Here is a 5478-nt window from a genome sequence, read left to right on the forward strand (position 1 = left end):
GAAGGCTCAGCTCCTGGCCAGGGAAGTGGAAGGCTGAGGCACAGTCTTCTTAGTCTTTTGCTTTCTTTTTTTTTTTGGAGACAGAGTCTCGCTCTGCCGCCCGGGCTGGAGTGCAGTGGCCGGATCTCAGCTCACTGCAAGCTTCGCCTCCCAGGTTCACGCCATTCTTCTGCCTCAGCCTCCCGAGTAGTTGGGACTACAGGTGCCCGCCACTACGCCCGGCTAATTTTTTGTATTTTTAGTACAGACGGGGTTTCACCATGTTGCTCAGGCGGGTCTCGAACTCCTGACCTCATGATCCGCCTGCCTCGGCCTCCCAAAGTGCTGGGATTACAGGCGTGAGTTACCGCGCCCAGTCGACAGTCCTTTGCGTTCTCAAGGGCTGAGCCCACAAGGGGAATGCAGTGTGGAAGACTAAGTGAGCATGGGACTTTGAAACCATGGCAAAGCCTGTTGCTCCTCATTCTGCCTCTGCGCCCCTCCTGTAACATAGACCAAGCCAGAGCCCCAGCCTGGCTTCCCAGAAGAATCAAGGGGGACTGTCATGAGGGGAACTGAAAGATGTATTAGTCAGTACATGTTAGGCTATGCTATCAAAATTCTAAAATCTCAGAGTTTTAATACAACAATAGTTGTGGTTTTTGAAAAAATTTTTAGAGGCAGGGGCTCACCCTTGTTCTTGATGGGATGCATTCTCACCAGCTCAGTGTTAAGAGTGCAAAATTGGGCTGGGTGTGGTGGCTCACACCTGTAAACCCAGCACTTTGGGAGGCCAAGGCAGTGGATCACTTGAGGCCAGGAGTTCAAGACCAGCCTGGATGACACAGTGAAACCCCACCTCTACAAAAAATACAAAACTGAGCCATGTGTGGGCCAGACGTGGTGGCTCACGTCTGTAATCCCAGCACTTTGGGAGGCTGCAGTGGGCAGATCACGAGGTCAGGAGTTCGACACCAGCCTGGCCAATATGGTGAAACTCCCATCTCTACTAAAAATACAAAAATTAGCCAGGCGTGGTGGCGTGCACCTGTAGTCCCAGCTACTCTGGAGGCTGAGGCAGGAGAATCGCTTGAACCCGGGAAGCACAGGTTGCAGTAAGCCAAGATCACGCCACTGTACTCCAGCCTGGGCAACAGAGTGAGACTCTGTCTAAAAAAAAAAAAAAAAAATTAGCCAGGTGTGGTGGTGCATACCTGTAGTCCCAGCTGCTCCAGAGGCTGAGGCAGGAGGATTGCTTGAACCCAGGAGGCAGAAAGTGCAGTGAGCTGAGATCGCACCATTGCACTCCAGCCTGGGCAACAGAACAAGACCGCGTATATCCTTCCCCTCCTGGCACTTAGTATAAGGCCACAATCATGGAAGCCTAGGGGCTGAAAGGTCTGCACAGAACAGCTGTGCATGCTCTCTCTCCCTCTCTCTCTCTCTCTCTCTGTCGTAACTGCTAATTTATAATTTATACTCTCAGCTATTTCTAAAGAGGATTTTAAGTGAAATAAAAGATCAGAAACCACTTAGGGAATAGGAATGAGCTAGATGTACTAGAAAGTTGACATGAACGTTTGTTAGAGCTGAATAACATAGGGATATAATACAGTCATGTAATAAATTACACTTATGACAATTGAATAATAATTTCCAATCTGAGCTTCCTACCAGCAGAGGCAAAAAGGCCCCACATATTCACCTCTTCCTGCTTATTTTGCCAGCTGTTTTTCCCTTCTTAAAGTTTCTTCTCTTTATCCTCCCTTGTTTTCAGATCCACTGGGAGAAGAAAGACCCCTCTCCCCCATTTTCTAGGTATCCATATCCCCTTTGCAAGGAAAGAACAGCATAAAGTCAAACGGTTACATGATTAGTGTGACGGAAGCTTCAGCCTGAAGAAATGAGCCTACACAGGCCTTAAAGGTCCCTCCTACACCATCTTTTTGGCTCCTTGTCCACAGATGGAGCAGAGGGTAGGACTTGAAGGCAGGAGACAGCCTTGACCCCACAGAGGGAGCAGTCCAGGCCTTGGCTTCAGGGAGTTCCCTGGAACTTCATTGGAAGGCAGACTCCCTTCCCTGATGACTTATACATTAATTCATTGAATCCCCAGGACGGCCCTGCAAGAGAGGCCTTGTTATGTCCAATTCACAGATAGGGAAACTGAGGCCAAGAAAGGGAAATGATTTGTGCACAGTTACCCAGGTCCCTTTCTCTGAAGACACAGCCTCAGGGCAGGAGCCCCCCCCAGCATCTCTGTGGATGAGATGCTCAGAGTTCTGAGCTGGGGAGGAAAGGGGCTTCTGGGCAGGCCCCAGCTTGGTCTGGAAGGATCAGAAGATGGAGACTTGCTCCCCTCCCCACCACCCCACAGATGCCAGTTGCCATGACAACAGGGCCTCCCTTACGAGGGTGTTGGTTGGAAATTTGCATTTTAATGGAGACGTAATTAGAATTAAAGGACGGAGATTAGAAGGGACAGAACTCTCCCCAACCCCATTCTATGCCCTTGGGAAGCAGAACCCCCACCATAGAGATCTTAAGGCCCCAGAACCACCCACTCCCCACACTGTCCCCTCCCAAAGCCCTATAGGGATATTTTCTCTGCCACAAAGTGCTGTGTCTGTCCCCACTGCCCACATGGCGATAGCAAAGCCCAGAATAGAGGAGGGACTTACTCTAGATCTTACAATGAGGTCAAGTTCCCAGAGCCAGGTGCCATCCGCTTTGCCTAAGGATCTCCCATCTGACCCCAACCTACCGGTAAGTCTTCAGGTACAAGTTGGCTTGAAGGAGGGGTGCTTGCTTGCTAAGGGGCCCCCAAGTTCTCCCCTGAGTCTTCCAAGCTCACCCCTTCCTCTCCCTGTAACCTCTTAACATCTCATGGCCCTGGGGACCTGGCAGGACTGGGCACTCCACCCCATCTTTCTCCAGGGACTGAGAGGGATGTGCCCAAGATCACACAGCAAGCTGGGCCCAGTGGCTCACGCCTGTAATCCCAGCACTTTGGGAGGCCAAGGCAGGCAGATCACCTAAGGTCAGGAGTTCGAGACCAGCCCGGCCAACATGGTGACACCCTGTCTCTAGTGAAAATCCAAAAATTAGCCAGGCATGCTGGCAGGCACCTGTAATCCCAGCTACTCAGCAGGCTGAGGCAGAAGAATCGCTTAAATCCAGAAGACGGAGGTTGTAGTGAGCCAAGATCACGCCACTGCACTACAGCCTGGGGGACAGAGCGAGACTCGCTCTCAAAAAAAAAAAAAAAAAAAAAAAAGATCACACAGCAGCTTAATGGCAGAGCTGCATCTTTGGCTGGTCAGGGTGGAGACATTAAAAAGACCCCGCCTTGGACCCCACCCGGGGGTTGCTGTCTGACCCCAGATCGCCATGGAGAATTTCCAGCAGCTATTTCTGTGTGTTCATTACACCCTTAAAATCAGGCATGCCACTATTTCACCTTTCACATCATTGGAAAGAAGCCACTTTGCCTCTGCCTGGACGCCCTGAGGGGGCTGCCGTCCCTGGGGCTGGTGGGTACCACCCTGAACCCTACAGACCCTGGATGACAGAGACTCACACTTGCTGACAGTGTAACATGAGCATGTGGGCACCACCAGGCCCAGCGGAGCCCTTTATTCACCCCAAATGCCCACCTCCTGCACGTGGAGTGGCTTCTGGTTTACGCTCAGCAAATGCTAGCTGGTTTTTCTCCTATTGGCTGCTCCGTCAGTGGTATCAGCAGATATTTATTGACGGCACAGATTATTAAATGCCAGGCCTGGTGCTGAGCACATTTCATGCCACCTCACTGCACCTCCAACAGACCCCAAGCACCCCCTCGAAGCTCAGAGAGGTGAGGTAGGCTCCCAGGTCACACGGCTGCTAAGCGGCAAAGGCGGCGTCTGAACGGGGACCAATGACTCCAGGCTGTCAGGTGTTACTCCCTGTGGCCTCCAACCTACCCGTGTGTGAGTACAAGAGCGTGGAAATCCAGCAGCCACATACAAGTGCAGGTCACATCCACAGACAGGGGCCCAGGTCCCACCGGCACACTGCGGTCCACAGAGCAATCACTGATTTACAAATTAGAGTGCTTATTCTGCGTCCAGCGGAATTCCAAATGCTCGACACTCGATCCTCACAGCAGCCCTATGAGGTAGGGATTATCATCATAATCAACTCATAAACGAAGAAACTGAGGCACAGAGAGGTTGTGGGACTTGCCCAAAGTCACACAGCTAGTGAGTGGAAAAGCCAGGATGTACAGCCTGGTTCCAGAGCAGGCACTCCCTTCAGACCACAGGAGCCCAGAGCCCCGGGCGCCTCCCGCCTCAGTCTTGTATGGAGGACTGGACAATACTTTAAAGCCCCTAAACCTCAGAGGAGGAAATGGGCTAGGGGAGGAGGGCAGAGGCACATAGATGTGTGAGCTGAAGCCTGTGGAAACTGGGGCATCTGTGCCAGCCCCAGACCACCAGGACACCCTCTCCAGCACTGCCCACCTCCCAGAGTCCCTACGGTCCCCTCTCCAGGGGGCCACTGGTCTGGAAGCTGAGGGAACACGCTCACACACATACTCTTGCTTAGGACCTGGAGACTGGGGCTTGAGTCCTGACTCTTGCTCTTAAAGGGCGCACAGCTCTGCAGGAAGCCCACCTGCCTCTCAGCCTCCCAGGCCCAGGGAAGTTAAGCTGTTCCAGGGAGCCTGGGAGGAGACACAGACAGGGCATGGGGGTCGAAGGGCCCCTTACAGTGATTTTCCTCTGTGTGGCCAAAGGCCCCAGTCGGGGGATCAGGGACAGGCAGGGACCCAGTGTGGAAACAGGCTCAGAGCAGTGAAGCCGCTCACCCAGGGTCATGCCAGGTGGGGAACTAGCCTGGGAGATCTCATGACCTATCCTCCCACAGGGAGACAGGAAGCAGCTGTCCCCCTGAGCTTGACCCATCAGGGCCAATGTCAAGACTGGTAGGTCGCAGGTGCCCTAATTAGAGCTGTGGCATGACCTGCTTGGGCCCAACAGTGGCTGCCCCTGCCCATCCCGTCTTGCCCAGAGGGAGCAGGTAGCATGGCAGCGCTGTAGCACCCTCTGCACGCAGTCCCTGGGCGCAGACCCACCCAGGCCTGCCCTACAGGGCACGGTTCTCACACCTCTCCTAGAAGGGGATCCACTGGTTCTCACACCTCTCCTAGAAGGGGGCTGCTGCCCCGCCGAGCCCCATCCAACCGATGAGGAAACTGAGGCACTCTTTGTTAAGGGATTGCTGGGGTCACACAGCCCCCAGCTGTCATTTGCACAGTTTTCAAGAAGGGACCTCGCCTCCCGCCCTGGGCAGCCCAGGCTGGTGACTCTGCCTTAGCTTCCCCAGCCACTCCAGGCCAGGCTGCGAGTGGGAGGGGGTGCGGGACAGCAGGAAGCCGGGGCCACACACTGCTGGCTGCAAGGAGCCAGCTGAGGCCGAAGGACGTCCGGACCCCCACCCCCACCCTACACCCCC

Source organism: Mandrillus leucophaeus, unplaced genomic scaffold (assembly GCF_000951045.1).
Source record: "Mandrillus leucophaeus isolate KB7577 unplaced genomic scaffold, Mleu.le_1.0 Scaffold2, whole genome shotgun sequence".
Taxonomy (NCBI): domain Eukaryota; kingdom Metazoa; phylum Chordata; class Mammalia; order Primates; family Cercopithecidae; genus Mandrillus; species Mandrillus leucophaeus.